At 42.3% G+C, this 20,019-nt stretch overlaps 1 non-coding gene across 1 annotated transcript; it reads left to right on the top strand.

The window, feature by feature from the left end:
- The first annotated feature begins 292 nt into the window (after positions 1–292).
- Positions 293–374, top strand: TRNAL-AAG (transfer RNA leucine (anticodon AAG)). The gene has a single exon. It is a non-coding gene; the product is annotated as a tRNA-Leu (tRNA).
- Positions 375–20,019: the final 19,645 nt, after the last annotated feature.

The raw sequence follows: 20,019 nt of genomic DNA, 5'->3' as shown, positions 1-20,019 counted from the left end.
AGAACTATAAAATAATAACATCTACTATAAAAGTAGATTATCAGCCTTTATTCAACTGTAGATTATAACCTTCAGTGAACGGTAGATCTTTGGCTATACTATTTTTTTTTCATTATTAAGCTGACACGCCATCATGTGGTGGAGGACTACGATTCTCAGCTATAGGTCCGGGTTCGAATCCCGTCCGGAACAGAAACAAATTGGCAGCCTTACCCTTCACCTCATGCCTTTGTTCACCTAGCAGTAAATAGGTACCTGGGAGTTAGAGAGACACGCACACACACATATATATGGTAGCGTGGCCGAGCGGTCTAAGGCGCTGGTTTAAGGCACCAGTCTCTTCGGAGGCGTGGGTTCGAATCCCACCGCTGCCACTATAGATTTTTGACAGTTGAGAGGCGGGACCAAAGAGCCAGAGCTCAACCCCCGTAAGCACAACGCGCACACTAAACACACTCGCACTGTGACAAAAACTCAGGGGAAGGATTGACTGGGAAACAATCCATAACTGATCCCCCAGTAGTAATTGCAGGACCTGGTAGTAAACCCAATTGGCGAGGTGTGTAGCAGGGGAAAACTAGTGTGTTGATGTACACCCTGAGCTATGGTAAGGAAACGCTCTCAGTCTGATAACAGAAGTCAGAAGGCGGCAACTGCTGTTCCAACCAGTATTAGAAAAATTAATATGGGGGTGGTAGGAGAAGTTGAATTTCTAGTTGAATCACTTGTGACACTAAAGATTATTGATGTGTGTATTTGTGTGGGGGATTAAATATGTATGTGTATGTATATATGTATATGTATATATATGTACATGTATGTATGAGTAAGTGTACATGTATATATAGCATAAATAATTTTGTGACTAGCGTCAAAGCTTGTTATTTGCTTAGCTAAACGAACTAGAGGGTTCAGTTCCTGAACCGATTATATGCCTCTGTAATCCTTTACACCACCGCCCACGGGATGGGTATGGAATTGAATTGGTAGAAGACAATATGTGGGTGTACGTGGGTGCCCCATGGGGCAACCCCGGATGCTGCCTGTCGTCTTCTTCTAGATCTTGGGTCCCTACAAATGCAACCAGGTATTATATATATATATGAATGAAAACTCACACCCCAGAAGTGACTCGAACCCATACTCCCAGAAGCAACGCAACTGGTAACTACAGGGCGCCTTAATCCGCTTGACCATCACGGCCGTCAAAAGGAAGTGATAGCCGAGGCTATTTGAGCCACTTCCCCGACGGCAACTCGGATGGTAATCTTGGGCATAGCATTTCACCAAATCACCTCATTCTTTGGGGCACACGTGAGGAACACAAATGCGAACAAGCCTGAATGGTCCCCAGGACTATATGCGAATGAAAACTCACACCCCAGAAGTGACTCGAACCCATACTCCCAGAAGCAACGCAACTGGTAACTACAGGGCGCCTTAATCCGCTTGACCATCACGGCCGTCAAAAGGAAGTGATAGCCGAGGCTATTTGAGCCACTTCCCCGACGGCAACTCGGATGGTAATCTTGGGCATAGCATTTCACCAAATCACCTCATTCTTTGGGGCACACGTGAGGAACACAAATGCGAACAAGCCTGAATGGTCCCCAGGACTATATGCGAATGAAAACTCACACCCCAGAAGTGACTCGAACCCATACTCCCAGAAGCAACGCAACTGGTAACTACAGGGCGCCTTAATCCGCTTGACCATCACGGCCGTCAAAAGGAAGTGATAGCCGAGGCTATTTGAGCCACTTCCCCGACGGCAACTCGGATGGTAATCTTGGGCATAGCATTTCACCAAATCACCTCATTCTTTGGGGCACACGTGAGGAACACAAATGCGAACAAGCCTGAATGGTCCCCAGGACTATATGCGAATGAAAACTCACACCCCAGAAGTGACTCGAACCCATACTCCCAGAAGCAACGCAACTGGTAACTACAGGGCGCCTTAATCCGCTTGACCATCACGGCCGTCAAAAGGAAGTGATAGCCGAGGCTATTTGAGCCACTTCCCCGACGGCAACTCGGATGGTAATCTTGGGCATAGCATTTCACCAAATCACCTCATTCTTTGGGGCACACGTGAGGAACACAAATGCGAACAAGCCTGAATGGTCCCCAGGACTATATGCGAATGAAAACTCACACCCCAGAAGTGACTCGAACCCATACTCCCAGAAGCAACGCAACTGGTAACTACAGGGCGCCTTAATCCGCTTGACCATCACGGCCGTCAAAAGGAAGTGATAGCCGAGGCTATTTGAGCCACTTCCCCGACGGCAACTCGGATGGTAATCTTGGGCATAGCATTTCACCAAATCACCTCATTCTTTGGGGCACACGTGAGGAACACAAATGCGAACAAGCCTGAATGGTCCCCAGGACTATATGCGAATGAAAACTCACACCCCAGAAGTGACTCGAACCCATACTCCCAGAAGCAACGCAACTGGTAACTACAGGGCGCCTTAATCCGCTTGACCATCACGGCCGTCAAAAGGAAGTGATAGCCGAGGCTATTTGAGCCACTTCCCCGACGGCAACTCGGATGGTAATCTTGGGCATAGCATTTCACCAAATCACCTCATTCTTTGGGGCACACGTGAGGAACACAAATGCGAACAAGCCTGAATGGTCCCCAGGACTATATGCGAATGAAAACTCACACCCCAGAAGTGACTCGAACCCATACTCCCAGAAGCAACGCAACTGGTAACTACAGGGCGCCTTAATCCGCTTGACCATCACGGCCGTCAAAAGGAAGTGATAGCCGAGGCTATTTGAGCCACTTCCCCGACGGCAACTCGGATGGTAATCTTGGGCATAGCATTTCACCAAATCACCTCATTCTTTGGGGCACACGTGAGGAACACAAATGCGAACAAGCCTGAATGGTCCCCAGGACTATATGCGAATGAAAACTCACACCCCAGAAGTGACTCGAACCCATACTCCCAGAAGCAACGCAACTGGTAACTACAGGGCGCCTTAATCCGCTTGACCATCACGGCCGTCAAAAGGAAGTGATAGCCGAGGCTATTTGAGCCACTTCCCCGACGGCAACTCGGATGGTAAGCATATAGTCCTGGGGACCATTCAGGCTTGTTCGCATTTGTGTTCCTCACGTGTGCCCCAAAGAATGAGGTGATTTGGTGAAATGCTATGCCCAAGATTACCATCCGAGTTGCCGTCGGGGAAGTGGCTCAAATAGCCTCGGCTATCACTTCCTTTTGACGGCCGTGATGGTCAAGCGGATTAAGGCGCCCTGTAGTTACCAGTTGCGTTGCTTCTGGGAGTATGGGTTCGAGTCACTTCTGGGGTGTGAGTTTTCATTCGCATATAGTCCTGGGGACCATTCAGGCTTGTTCGCATTTGTGTTCCTCACGTGTGCCCCAAAGAATGAGGTGATTTGGTGAAATGCTATGCCCAAGATTACCATCCGAGTTGCCGTCGGGGAAGTGGCTCAAATAGCCTCGGCTATCACTTCCTTTTGACGGCCGTGATGGTCAAGCGGATTAAGGCGCCCTGTAGTTACCAGTTGCGTTGCTTCTGGGAGTATGGGTTCGAGTCACTTCTGGGGTGTGAGTTTTCATTCGCATATAGTCCTGGGGACCATTCAGGCTTGTTCGCATTTGTGTTCCTCACGTGTGCCCCAAAGAATGAGGTGATTTGGTGAAATGCTATGCCCAAGATTACCATCCGAGTTGCCGTCGGGGAAGTGGCTCAAATAGCCTCGGCTATCACTTCCTTTTGACGGCCGTGATGGTCAAGCGGATTAAGGCGCCCTGTAGTTACCAGTTGCGTTGCTTCTGGGAGTATGGGTTCGAGTCACTTCTGGGGTGTGAGTTTTCATTCGCATATAGTCCTGGGGACCATTCAGGCTTGTTCGCATTTGTGTTCCTCACGTGTGCCCCAAAGAATGAGGTGATTTGGTGAAATGCTATGCCCAAGATTACCATCCGAGTTGCCGTCGGGGAAGTGGCTCAAATAGCCTCGGCTATCACTTCCTTTTGACGGCCGTGATGGTCAAGCGGATTAAGGCGCCCTGTAGTTACCAGTTGCGTTGCTTCTGGGAGTATGGGTTCGAGTCACTTCTGGGGTGTGAGTTTTCATTCGCATATAGTCCTGGGGACCATTCAGGCTTGTTCGCATTTGTGTTCCTCACGTGTGCCCCAAAGAATGAGGTGATTTGGTGAAATGCTATGCCCAAGATTACCATCCGAGTTGCCGTCGGGGAAGTGGCTCAAATAGCCTCGGCTATCACTTCCTTTTGACGGCCGTGATGGTCAAGCGGATTAAGGCGCCCTGTAGTTACCAGTTGCGTTGCTTCTGGGAGTATGGGTTCGAGTCACTTCTGGGGTGTGAGTTTTCATTCGCATATAGTCCTGGGGACCATTCAGGCTTGTTCGCATTTGTGTTCCTCACGTGTGCCCCAAAGAATGAGGTGATTTGGTGAAATGCTATGCCCAAGATTACCATCCGAGTTGCCGTCGGGGAAGTGGCTCAAATAGCCTCGGCTATCACTTCCTTTTGACGGCCGTGATGGTCAAGCGGATTAAGGCGCCCTGTAGTTACCAGTTGCGTTGCTTCTGGGAGTATGGGTTCGAGTCACTTCTGGGGTGTGAGTTTTCATTCGCATATAGTCCTGGGGACCATTCAGGCTTGTTCGCATTTGTGTTCCTCACGTGTGCCCCAAAGAATGAGGTGATTTGGTGAAATGCTATGCCCAAGATTACCATCCGAGTTGCCGTCGGGGAAGTGGCTCAAATAGCCTCGGCTATCACTTCCTTTTGACGGCCGTGATGGTCAAGCGGATTAAGGCGCCCTGTAGTTACCAGTTGCGTTGCTTCTGGGAGTATGGGTTCGAGTCACTTCTGGGGTGTGAGTTTTCATTCGCATATAGTCCTGGGGACCATTCAGGCTTGTTCGCATATATATATATATATATATATATATATATATATATATATATATATATATATATATATATATATATATATATATATATATATATATATATATATATGTCGTACCTAGTAGCCAGAACGCACTTCTCAGCCTACTATGTAAGGCCCGATTTGCCTAATAAGCCAAGTTTTCATGAATTAATTGTTTTTCGACTACCTAACCTAACCTAACCTAACTTTTTCGGCTACCTAACCTAACCTAACCTATAAAGATAGATTAGGTTAGGTAGGGTTGGTTAGGTTCGGTTATATATACACGTTAATTTTAACTCCAATAAAAAAAAAATGACCTCATACATAATGATATGGGTAGCTTTATCATTTCATATGAAAAAAAATAGAGAAAATATATTAATTCAGGAAAACTTGGCTTATTAGGCAAATCGGGCCTTGCATAGTAGGCTGAGAAGTGCGTTCTGGCTACTAGGTACGACATATATATATATATATATATATATATATATATATATATATATATATATATATATATATATATATATATATATATATATATATATATATATATATATACATATGTGTGTGTGTGTGTGTGTGTATAATATAATATCATGTTACAAATTGTTTTATTTTATTTATTATTTCTGTGTTTATTTTGAGGGACTGGAGGCTGATATGCTCTCTTTCTCATCCCCCTCTTCACCCTACCCCCCATTATCTTCCCCAGTCCCCCCCTCTCTCCATCACCCCTCCCTCCCCGTCAAGCCTCACCTGGCACAGGTGCAGGCATATATCCCTAGGGGCTAACGCTTCCTGTCTTGTATATTATATTTATCTATTATTTACACCTCATTTTTACTTTTACACTATTTTCACTATATTTTTTTTATATGTATGTACTTATCAGTTACTGCTAGTGGTCGGAACTGGCGTTTTCTATACAGTTATCAGCTCAAAATGCGCATAATTTTTATTATAATATGAATTATTATTGTTGTAATTAATACAATTGTCATTGCTAAAAATTGGAATAAACATATTATTAAACAAATTATCACTACTTATGCCAACTACTACAACACTCATCTTCCCTAATTAACCAACTTTTCTGCCTAACTAACCAACTAATCTGCCCTAACTCACCAACTCATCTTTCTTAACTCTCCAACTCATCTTTCTTAACTCACCAACTCAACATTCTTAACTCAGCAACTCATTTTCCTTAGCTCACCAACTCATCTTCCTTAACTCACCAACTCAACATTCTTAACTCACCAACTCATCTTCCATCTTTACGCACCTCCGCTGCTTCTCCCTTTGGTCCCTATTACGCCCAAGGAAAACGAAACAGGTAAAAACTAATATGCCTTTCTTCTCCCACTTGTGGTACGCCACAATAGGAAGCTGCGGTGACCTCCTCCTCCACCCCTGCTCCTCTTCCTCCTCCTCCAACTCTTCCTCTGCTCTTCCTTCCTCATTCCACCCCTCTTCAGTGAGTCCTTTCTTTCCCATCTCCTCTTCCTATTATGTTTCCCCCTTACGTTCCTTGTCTTCCTGCTCCTTCTCTTACCCTTTACATTGCTAGCCCTCTACTATCTCCGGTTTCTCTTTCTCCCCTTTATCTCTTTCCCTTCATTGTTCCCCTCTACTTCCTCTGATATGTCTCCCTCTGAGAGTGAAGAGCGTTACACTGGGAATCAATGCTGGATATTTTCCTTCTGAGGGAATTCTTTGTTACGTTATTTTTTACACTGTAAGGTTTAAAGAATTTGTACATGAAAGAGAGAGAAAGAGAGAGAGAGAGAGAGAGAGAGAGAGAGAGAGAGAGAGAGAGAGAGAGAGAGAGAGAGAGAGAGAGAGAGAGAGAGAGAGAGAGAGAGGGGAGAGAGATAGAGAGAGGGGGAGAGAGAGAATGTGTGTGTGTATGGCGCACCTGATTCAGTTATACAACCTCTAGACTATATCTATAAATCAAACAGAATGTTTGTACTGTAACTCTGCATCTATGTATGTGCTTTTCCTAAATAAATTATTATTATAACCCGTTTATGCTCTCCTTCGTTCTTGCTCATGAAGTTGCAAATTGAGGATCTATTCGACCTGTTCTTCAAGCTCGGCCCACTTGTTTTTCCACCTGCCATGAACTCGCGAATTATCGTGCAGCTCTCTTGCTTATTGGTGTTTTCAGCTTTATTCTCTGAGCTACGCCAGTGTGTTCACCCTCATCCGGAAAGGACTATCCGTTGTGTCAGATTGATGAAGATTTAAATCCGGCCATGAATAGCCAGTTGGAAACGCTGTGTCAGTTGTTTTTTGTTGTTTTAGGATCAGCTACATGATACAATTATTTTTATGTAGTATATATAACGCTGTGTCAGATTGATTAAGATTGACGGGAGACATCTCCCGATACGCAGGGTGCAGTCGCACCTCCACAGATCTCCAGTATCATCTATTGATATTGGTAATGGCTCAAAAGGGCCACCACTTACGGGCTATTCATGCCCGTGCCACCTTTTGGGTGGCTTCATCTTCATCAATCAATGATTAAGATTAAGCCACCCAAGAGGTGGCACGGGCATGAATAACCCATAAACCAACGCTACGTCAGTTGCTCTCAGCGCTATATACAGTGTCATCATATTACCTATGGACCTTCTACCTTCTAAGAACTGTCAGATGGAGCTCCAGCGCTGTATGTCACGTCTTTAAACAACATAAACAAATTTGTACGTGTTATAATTTAACGATCCTGTTGTTCGAGTTTTTTATCGGATGTCTTAGGTTGTGAATGGAGGTGGCTTGTAGTGCATTCCTCTTGTTTAACTACCCGTACAAAGTAGAGAATATTTCCTTACATTTCTTATACTCATTTGCGTTTATATGCCTCACTTTCTCTCATTTTTAAAAAGAACGTAATTGTCCGCTTACTCAAGGACAAAACATTAACAAATATGGTATTTGCAGTTGCAAATACGTCGCTGCAACGTCGCTCTGTTATGTAACCACCAGATACCTCAACACGTTCTCTCGTACCGTAGTTCACAGGAGAGCTTGTTCCGTCACTTAATTAATCCGGCGCCATAAACACGTAGCATATTTGCTGAAAAAAAAGAGCTGAACCATTAAAGTATTGGAGGTACTTTGTGGGTCATGATCAGACTCTGTTTAGTGAAGTTAAAAGCCTTCCCGAAATTACAGAGAAGATGTCGAGGTAAATGCTAGAAACATGAAGCATTAAAATGTTGATGTACAAGAACACATTATAATAATCATTTGTTAAGTCTATTATAACTTATTTCCAAAAGTAGCTTGAAGCCGGAGATATACAAAGGCAGTTAGAAATGTGAGGTTAGCTGTCGACTTTGGTGACCAAACCACAACTCAGAAGATGGAGGAGCGACGACGTTTGATTGTTGGCTAGTTTATTGTGCACCCCATACTCATCCTGTGAGCGGTAGCGCAAAAAGCATTACAGAGGGCACAAAAGGTCTTTATCAGACCTCATTTTAGATTATTATACAAACAATTTCATCTATCATTCACACATTATAGGAGCGCGACGTTTCGGTCCATTCTGGACTATTATCTTGGATATTCTGCCGACTTTGGCTTTATTTAGCATAGTGTGAGCTACAACTGGGCTTTACCACACTTAATGTAAACTTCCCACATGGGCTTAAATTATTTCTTTACAGTCTTTCCGATTAACAATTTTCATGTGAAAAATGCAGAAATATACGAAATAGAAATTTGATTTGTGCTTTCTATTCTTTTTAACTCTCACAGAATATCCAAAATAAAATTTAAGCTCTGAATCACTAGCTGGTCATTATGATTGGCCTTTGGCTTCCATCCTATATATATATACATTTCACATCGGATTTTTTCATCAATCTTTATAAATTTCCTAAGATGTTCACCATTATTCATGCACATAATAGTGCAGACATTCAAACTATGACCATAAGTCATCGCTCCCTTTCATTACAGGACATTACAACAATGTCGTTTTGAAATACATTGGTGATCTGATGGGCTTCGCTATGGAGAAAACCAGCATAAACGCCGCAACACAAGTGAATAACTGAAATACTCGATGAATTTGCAAGTATTACTGAGCATGAATATACATGTGACTCAAGAAGAACACTGACTGTAAATTGCATACATCTTATCATCAGTCAATAATGGGGCCTTGGGTTGTATATGGCGTTGTAAACTCGAAGGAGAACAGGCACAAGATTTTCTTAAGCAAGAGTCTTATAATTTAAGACTCACACAAGGGCAGAGGTCAGAAGCAGGAAGAACCAAAATCTCACATACAGCTTACACCCAAAACGTCTGAAACTGATTTAGAGTTTAGAAACTGAAGTCTGATTTAGAGTTTTTAGAAACTGAAGTCTGAGTTTCTACTTAGTAGAAACCATAAGAAAGATGACATATTGCGGAATGTCTCACGATAACAGATGAAATCAATAACAAAAATATAATAAGCAATGTTTAGTCTCTTTTGCTCAAAGCACAGTTTTAGGAGAAATACTTTTTTCTCTTGTTTATGAGTTATATATCCAGTGTTTTATTCGATTGGCAAGGTAGTGTAATTATAAGAAGAAAACCCTAAGCTAGTAGGAAAACATAGCACTTGGTACGCGGCCGAAGAGCTGAAGGTATGAGGATTGGGTGAAGAAATAGTGCCCAACCCCTTTGGGTCAAGGAGGACTGCTGGACAATGCTAAAAGAGACGTGGCCAGCGCAGCAGCATCTAAGAACTAGATGGGTATTTGGTTCATTCAGACTAAGCTCATTCGTGGATTCAGCATCGCTCCTGTGCCAGGTAAGTCCACTACGGACTCACCATAGCCCGTGCTACTTGCCCCGCTCCTGTGCCAGGTAAGTTACGGGCTCACCATAGCCCGTGCTACTTGGAACTTGTTCCGAGTAGCTGAATCTATAACAACATAAGCTCATTATTATGATATATGTTCATTTATGCCTGAATTTATATTGACGTATTATAAAAAATAGCAATAATAAAAAAGATCCTTTAAATACGCTCAAGTTAATAGATTATTATATAATTATGTTTTTTTCCTGTGTCATAAAGTTTATATGAACATATGATCGTGATATTTCAGACACAATGAAATATTGCCTTTGACGATATTACTGAAAAATTCATCCAGATGATTTGGATGAATTCTGAAATCATAAACTAGCTTAAATTTTCCATTAACTTTGATTTTAAACCTATTATTTGACTGGGGATATTCCTATCTGAAATAACTAAGGATCTATGATTTTTTCCTTCCCATCTTGAAATTTTTCGTAAAAACCAATTTAAATAATTTAAAAACATATAAGGATCAAAGTTTTCTTGCCAAAGACAAAAAATATATAAAAATAATATAAATACTATCCAAAATTGTTGGAATTCGATTTCACAATAATTTCCAGTCGAAAAGTCTTTACAACAGACTATTTAACATAAAAGCATCATTTAACATGCACAATTCACTGAACGTAACGGAAGTTCCTTGACGAACATGACAATTTACCAACGGTGCTTTATTTTTCACGAAATCAACCACACAATGACATAAAACACCATCTACAAACAGTTGTTCGACGCAGATGTTTTATGGCGCAGTTGTTGTACGAGTCAGGTGTTTGATCGAAGTATTTGTAAACCGATGCAGTTATTAAGTGAACCAACTTCTATATGAACTACTTGGTTTATAAGATAAAATTTGTTAAACAAAATTGAAATAAAATAAAATTCAAGCATTCCTCAACACACACACACACACATACACACACACACACACATACACACACATACACACACACACACACACACACATACACACACACACACACACACACACACACACACACAAGCACAATTAGGTGAGTACACACACACACACACACACACACACACATACACACACACACACACACACACACACACACACACACACACATACACACACACACACACACACATACACACACACACACACACACACACACACACACACACACACACACACACACACACACAAGCACAATTAGGTGAGTACACACACACACACACACATACACACACATACACACACACACACACACACACACACACACACACACACACACACACACACACACACACACATACACACACACACACACACACACACACACACACACACACACACACACACATACACACACATACACACACACACACACACACACACACACACACACATACACACACACACACACACACACACACACACACACACACACACACACACACACACATACACACACACACACACATACACACACACACACACACACACACAGGTCACCTCCCAGTATCACCTCCCAGGTCACCTCCCAGGTCGCATCCTCCCCAACTCAGCCCTCCTATACATCCCCCCTGCCTCAGCCTCCCAAAACCCCCCTGTCCCTTCCACATTTGCACCTCCACAACGATTCCCCTGCCCCTGCTACATCACACTTGTCAGCGACCCCAGTGGGTCAAGCCATGCCCTCCCCAAACCCACCTTCCCATCCCCCCTCCCCAAATACCCCTTCCCACTCCCCTGCCCCTTCTACCCCATTGACTTCAATTCCATCTACTGTCGCGAAGCTGGAGCGAAGCTGGTAGACGTTATTGACAGGAATTTCCTAACACAGCATGTGAAAGAAGATACTAGGGAAAGAGGAGGGGATACGCCCAGCCTATTAGATCTCATTATCACTCAGAATGTAGAAGACATCGAGCAGTTGGAACATGAAATACCACTAGGAGCTAGTGACCATTGTGTCCTAGCCTTTGACTACATGATGGAGCTTAAAATTGTGACCAAAGGACAAGAGGTCCGGGAAAGGAGACTTGATTACAGAAAAGGGGACTACAGAGGGATAAGGGACTACCTGGGAGAAGTGCAGTGGGAGGAAGAACTTAGAGGAAAAACAGTGCAAGGTATGATGACCCAAGTCATATTGAAATGCAAGGAGGCTGAAGATAGATTTATTCCAACAATAAAGAAAAAAAGCAGGAGGGAATATAATAACCCATGGTTTAATAGACAGTGTCAGGAAGCAAAGGTGAGAAGCAGGAGGGAGTGGAGGAAGTACAGAAGACAAAGGACAGAGGACAACAGGATTAGATGTAACAGAGCTAGGAATGATTACATTAACATAAGACGAGTGTCGGAAAGAAATTATGAGAACGATATTGCAGTCAAAGCGAAAAAGCAACCAAAATTACTACATAGCCATATAAGAAGGAAGATGTCGGTAAATGACCAAGTGACAAGACTGAGGAAAACAGAAGGGGCATATACAGAAAGCGACAAGGAAATCTGCGAGGTACTGAATGCAAAATTCCATGGAGTGTTCACTACCGAGCCTGAGCAGCTCCCATTGTTAGAAGAGATTACCCAAGATGAAAGACTATCAGATATAGAGGTGACAGCAGAGGATGTAATGAAACAGTTGACAACACTGGATGCAAATAAAGCTGTTGGACCAGACAAAGTATCACCGTGGATACTTAAAGAGGCAGCGCAGGCTCTCAGCGTGCCTCTGGCAATGATCTTCAATGAGTCACTTATGTCGGGAGAATTGCCCAGTTGCTGGAAGGAGGCAAATGTCGTACCGATTTTCAAAAAGGGGGATAGGGAGGAGGCACTTAACTACAGACCCGTATCACTGACAAGCATCCCCTGCAAAATACTTGAAAGAATAATTAGGCTAAGACTTGTTGAGCACCTGGAGAGCATTGGGTTTGTAAACAAGCACCAACATGGGTTCTGGACAGGGAAATCATGCCTAACAAACCTTTTAGAATTCTATGATAAAGTAACAAGGATAAGGCAGGACAGAGAAGGCTGGGCAGACTGCATATTTCTTGACTGCCAAAAGGCCTTTGATACGGTACCGCACATGAGACTGCTATACAAACTTGAGAGGCAGGCAGGAGTAAGCGGAAAGGCCCTAGTATGGGTGAAGAACTACCTAACAGGAAGGAGCCAGAGGGTAATGGTAAGGGGCGAAAAGTCGGACTGGCGAACAGTAACAAGTGGAGTACCTCAAGGATCGGTGCTGGGACCAATCCTCTTTCTAATTTACGTAAATGATATGTTTACAGGAGTGGAATCATACATGTCAATGTTTGCAGATGACGCAAAATTAATGAGAAGAGTTGTGACAGACGAGGATTGTAGGATCCTCCAAGAGGACTTACACAGGCTGCAGAGATGGTCAGAGAAATGGCTACTGGAGTTTAACACCAGTAAATGTAAAGTTATGGAAATGGGATCAGGTGACAGGAGACCAAAGGGACAGTACACAATGAAGGGGAACAGCCTACCTGTAACGATTCGAGAAAGAGACCTGGGAGTGGATGTGACACCCAATCTAACTCCTGAGGCACATATAAATAGGATAACGACAGCAGCGTACTCTACACTGGCGAAAATTAGAACTTCATTCAGAAACCTAAATGAGGAAGCTTTTAGGGCGCTTTACACTGCCTACGTGAGACCCGTCTTAGAGTATGCCGCGCCATCATGGAGCCCCCACCTGAAGAAACACATAAAGAAACTGGAGAAGGTTCAGAGGTTTGCGACGAGGCTTGTCCCAGAGCTACGAGGGATGGGATATGAAGAGCGGCTGAAGGAACTGAACCTTACGACACTAGAGAAAAGAAGGGAGAGAGGAGATATGATAGGGACATATAAAATACTCAGGGGAATTGACAAAGTGGAAATAGATCAAATGTTCACACGTAATAATAACAGAACGAGGGGACATGGGTGGAAACTGGAAACTCAGATGAGTCACAGAGATGTTAGGAAGTTTTCTTTTAGCGTGAGAGTAGTAGAAAAATGGAATGCACTTGGGGAACAGGTTGTGGAAGCAAATACTATTCATACTTTTAAAACTAGGTATGATAGGGAAATGGGACAGGAGTCATTGCTGTAAACAACCGATAGCTAGAAAGGCGGGATCCAAGAGTCAATGCTCGATCCTGCAAGCACATATAGGTGAGTACATATAGGTGAGTACACACACACACACACACACACACACACACAAGCACAATTAGGTGAGTACACACACACACACACACATACACACACATACACACACACACACACACACACACACACACACACACACACACATACACACACACACACACACACACACACACACACACACATACACACACATACACACACACACACACACACACACACACACACACACACACACACACACACACACACACACACACACACACACATACACACACACACACACATACACACACACACACACACACACACACACACACACACACACAAGCACAATTAGGTGAGTACACACACACACACACACACACAAGCACAATTAGGTGAGTACACACACACACACACACATACACACACATACACACACACACACACACACACACACACACACACACACACACACACACACACACACACACATACACACACACACACACACCGACGCCAGAATTCCAATGTCCCGGAGATTGCCAGAAGTGATATCATAAGGCCTAACTCAGTTTCCTCATCTCGTTTTCTTTCTCTTCCTTAGAATCTGGCCGAAACGCTAAACGTGTTAGTGGCTTTGCAGGAATGAAAGATCACCAATGTTATGTATTTCACGAGCCCAATGTATCTTCTTGAAAATAAACAAATAAATAAATAAATGCACATGGCAGGCACAACCCGTCGCGAGGAAGAACAATGGGAGCCGGTCGGCCGAGCGCACAGCACGCGGGATTTGTGATCCTGTGGTCCTGGGCTCGATCCCAGGCGCCGGAGAGAAACAATGGGCAGAGTTTCTTTCACCCTATGCCCCTGTTACCTAGCAGTAAAATAGGTACCTGGGTGTTAGTCAGCTGTCACGGGCTGCTTCCTGGGGGTGGAGGCCTGGTCGAGGACCGGGCCGCGGGGACACTAAAAAAAAAAAAGCCCCGAAATCATCTCAAGATAACCTCAAGATAACGAATGAATACGTGAGCCATAGAGTCCCTACACGAGGACGTGAAGAACAGGTCAAGGACAGGGAACAAAAATATCTGAAGACATCGCACGATCAAGGTATAAAATACCAGTAACGCCAAGCCTTAGGAAGTACACGAGGGAGATGAACTTTTTAGCCTTAGGAAGTACACGAGGGAGATGAACTTTATAGCCTTAGGAAGTACACGAGGGAGATGAACTTTATAGCCTTAGGAAGTACACGAGGGAGATGAACTTTATAGCCTTAGGAAGTACACGAGGGAGATGAACTTTATAGCCTTAGGAAGTACACGAGGGAGATGAACTTTATAGCCTTAGGAAGTACACGAGGGAGATGAACTTTATAGCCTTAGGAAGTACACGAGGGAGATGAACTTTATAGCCTTAGGAAGTACACGAGGGAGATGAACTTTATAGCCTTAGGAAGTACACGAGGGAGATGAACTTTACAAATATATTACGACTTATGAAACAGAGAGAGAGGAGGCGACCACGACGTAAGAGGTGGAGTGAGGACATGCCGACCTCGCGTGTCATAACCCAATGCAGCGTCCGTAAACAAATAAATATATTTATAGAGAGCGAGATATAACGCAGGAGAGAAATAACACCTGGATGCTAAGAATACCTTCCTGGGGGATGCCATCTCCAGCAACAGTGATGCTGTGTAATTAGGCTAATTTTCAACGAGTGATTGTCATCACTCATGTCACCAGAGTGGTCCTATTACCTCCTAATACCTGACATACTTACTCTTTGTGTGGGCATTCTGATACTAGTACTAGTTGACTGTGAGAGGCGGGACCAAAGGGCTGGAGCTCAACCCCCACAAGCACAACTAGGTTAATACCAGAGGAGAAGAGAAAAGAGGAGTAAGTGAAGGAAGAAAAACCGGAAAATTGATAATAGGAAGAGTAATATGATCGAGAGAACGAAAACGAGGAAAGGGGAGAAAGGACAAAGTAAACATAAGAGAAAGTAGGAGAAAATGGGAATTAAGCAAAATGGGAAATGGAAAGAGTGATGTAATGTATGTGAAGGGAAAAGAAAATGGGTTTAAGAGGGAAGAGAAAGAGAAGGTATGGAAGAAAAGAGGGGGACATAAAAGAGCAAGATATAAATGATGAATGGGAGAGGGGAGAAGGAAGAGAATGGTGAAGGGAGAGGGAAGAAAAATAATGAAAGCAGAGAAAAGAGGAATGCGAGAGAGGGAAATGGAAGTGATATAGGAAAGGGGAGAGAGAGAGAGAGAGAGAGAGAGAGAGAGAGAGAGAGAGAGAGAGAGAGAGAGAGAGAGAGAGAGAGAGAGAGAGAGAGAGAGGAGAATTGAAGAGAGAGTAGGGTGAAAGGGTGCTGAAGAGGGAAGCCAGAGCCATTCGTCCGCCTACTATAAACGACATTCATCTATCATTTTTTTTAGATTATAAAATCTCGGTCTCTAGTTCTCATCAGTCTGTGGTCTTACAGGATCTTAGGAGGCATTTCTAGACGCCGGAACTTATCTAGTCTATCTATTTTACCTTTGGCAAGCAGAGTAGTTGAGTTCCTAAAGGCGGGGAAGATCGGGTAACGGCAGGGAAGAAGACTTCTACCTATACACTCTGTCTATCATCAATGGACAGAGTGTATCGTGATCCGGCTTGTATGTCATGCTCCTCTTGGCATACCAGAGAGCATACTGAGAAAGTTACTCCAAGCCTGCACTAAAGAGGCCCCCTTCTTGAGTCCCGATAGGCACATGTATAAGCAAGTAGATGGGGTCGCCATGGGTTCTCCCCTAGGTGTCCTGTTTGCGAACTTCTACATGGGTACCATAGAGCAGAGAGTCTTAGTTGACATGGACTTGAAACCCGCCATATACTGTAGGTATGTTGATGACATTTTTATGCAGGTACCTGATGTCAGACGTCTGCAGCAGCTGAAGGAGGCATTCGAGCAAAAGTTGGTGTTACGTTTCACTTTTGAGATGGAGACTGATGGGAAGCTGCCCTTTCTAGATGTAACAGTCACGGAAAGGAATGGTGGCTTCCAGACTGCAGTCTACACTAAGGAAACAAACATAGGAATGTGCCTTAATGCCAATAGTGACTGCCCAGATAGGTACAAGAGGAGTGTTGTCAACGCTTACGTCGACTGGGCTCTCACTCACAGCTTTGGTTGGAAGCAGGTTGATGAAGAACTCAGTAGAGTAAGGCAGGTCCTAATGAACTATGGCTTCTTTAACAGTTATGTTGAAGTCGTCATAAAAAGAGAGGTGAAACGCCATGCAACCTCTGTAGAGTCAACTAATGCAACACTTGTACCCTCTATTAGACTGTTTTATGGGAACTTCTTTTCGACGGCTTATAAAACGGAGGAAATTGTCCTGAAAGACATTATTATTAGGAACGTTATCCCTACAGACAAAAATCAGAAGATACAATTGACAGTTTACTACAAGAACAAGAAAACGGCCAACCTACTCATGAAGAACTCTCCAGACACCAAACAGAACGCCCTGAAAGAAACCAACATCGTCTATGCCTTCACATGCCTACTTGTGGACTGTCAGCCCCAAAGATCTCAGTATATAGGCAAGACAACAACGTCTCTTTCTAGGCGATTAACAATGCACAAACAACAGGGCTCCATCAAGGAACATATAATTTCCTCACACAACCAGACTATCAGCAGAGAAATCTTAACAAGCAACACAGAAATCATCGATAGATACAACGATAGCAGGAGACTCGACATCAGCGAGGCACTACACATCAAAAACTCAACACCAGCAATCAACAGCCAATTAACACATAACTATATTCTACCTACTTCAAGACCCCGAACCAACATAGAAGCAGCAAGAACAATATAGCAAAATAGAAGCAGCATATATGCAATGTTCCCATTGTTTCATGTTCTGTCTTTTGTCACCTCACCCAAAAAAATTGTGCCATATCACCTCACCCAAAAACGAATATAAGCATGAAATGAGGTGTGTAAAAATCTGTCTTTGAAAATGTAAGAAGTCCTTGCGAAACGCTTTTAGGCGTCAGACTATAAATAAAAATCTGAAAATGAACTTTGGAGAGTTAATTTTTCAATTACCCCCGACAGTGAAGAAACACGTAAGAAATACTGAGAAGATTAGTGTTAGAATAATTAATCTTATCCTTTCGGTCATTTTCAACTATATATATATATATATATATATATATATATATATATATATATATATATATATATATATATATATATATATATATATATATATATATTATATTATATATATATATATATATATATATATATATATATAATATAATATATATATATATATATATATATATATATATATATATATATATAATATAATATATATATATATATATATATATATAATATAATATATATATATATATATATATATATATATATAATATAATATATATATATATATATATATATATATATATATATATATATATATATATATTATATTATATATATATATATATATATATATATATATATATATATATATATATATATATATATATATGCAATTGACGATCACAAAACACTGATCATTTTATGCGGAAAATCCACAGAGAATTTCGGAATTATGCGGAAAATCTCACCTCATTTCATATTTCTCTGTGGATTTTCCGCATATATATATATATATATATTATATTATATTATATATATATATATATATATATATATATATATATATATATATATATATATATATATATATATATATATATATATATATATGCGTGTTTTCAAAATTTTCAATATGAATACATGCTGGGTGGGACCTTTTTCAATTAAATTGGGATGAAGAGACAAGCGTGGCTCCGGGGCAACACATCTTTATTGAACACACCGTGGTTCGTCTATTTTATTACCAGTAATACCGCACGGAAACAAATTCAATCTGACTTTGTGGGTACGTTTGTTGGAGTCTGCAGCAGTGATGTGGAGTGGCGGCGATTGGGGAGGGGAGGGGGGGGGGATGATGGAGGGGTCAGGACATGTGGGAGGGATGGGGCTAGGGGGGGGAGGGGCAAGATGTGTACTCATCTAATTGTTCTTCCCTAATTATGCCTGGAGTACCGAAGGCCTGCTCTAGGGTCCCCCCGCCTTTTCCTCTTGACGATCATCTAATGCAAATGTTCCCTATGTTTTTTCTGACATACTAGGCTTTAATAATACCTACGTTTGAACTTATATATTTTATATACCTCAGCTGCCTCCTTCTCTAACTTTATTTCCGTTTACTTATTACGCTTAGGCTTAGGAAATGGTTTCTTATGTCTTGTAATTTATCTTTGCTTCTAGGTTCTGAATGTCTCCTTTATTTCTGCTGTTACACATATTAAACAATTATTTCTTCTTTATCTATTCTGTCAGTACCATTTTGGATCATACACATCACAATCATGTTTCCTCTTTAATGTCTCTAATGCGGAAAGATCGAGTTCACTCAGTCTCTCTCTTTACTCAATCCTCTCAGTTCTGGGACGTCTTGTGGTTTTATTCAGAACCTTCCCCAGTTTTGTCTTATGTTACTTTAGCTACTGGTGTCACACAGGCTGTGTACACTGAACTAAATACAATTTTGTCCATATTTCTGAAAGTTACTCGGATGTTTACTAGCTTTGCTAGTGCCGCTGATGGCATTCTTCCTATAGTGCACTGCTCCTGAGGCCCCTCGCTCTCTTCCCTACTTTCATTACCCATACCACTATACCAACTGCAAAATACATCCGTTTATGGGTTTTGAACTAAGTGAATGAGGGAATAAAGGAGAACTAATGGAGACACAGAGTAAATTAAATATACACGTAGTAAAATATGACAAATAGGGACAACAGAGATAGAGGATCGAGGCAAGATAATGACTTGGGGGCAGGTATGCGCGCTGGTACTTACAGCACCTAGTTACCTGGTATGATAGTATGACCGGCTGGGCACGCTCTTTCGTGTGGTTGTTTAAACTTGGCGTAAGATAT

Source organism: Procambarus clarkii, chromosome 18, assembly GCF_040958095.1.
Source record: "Procambarus clarkii isolate CNS0578487 chromosome 18, FALCON_Pclarkii_2.0, whole genome shotgun sequence".
In the NCBI taxonomy this organism is placed as follows: domain Eukaryota; kingdom Metazoa; phylum Arthropoda; class Malacostraca; order Decapoda; family Cambaridae; genus Procambarus; species Procambarus clarkii.
The sequence above is the reverse complement of the archived record's forward strand: the minus strand, read 5'-3'. Positions and strand labels throughout refer to the sequence as shown.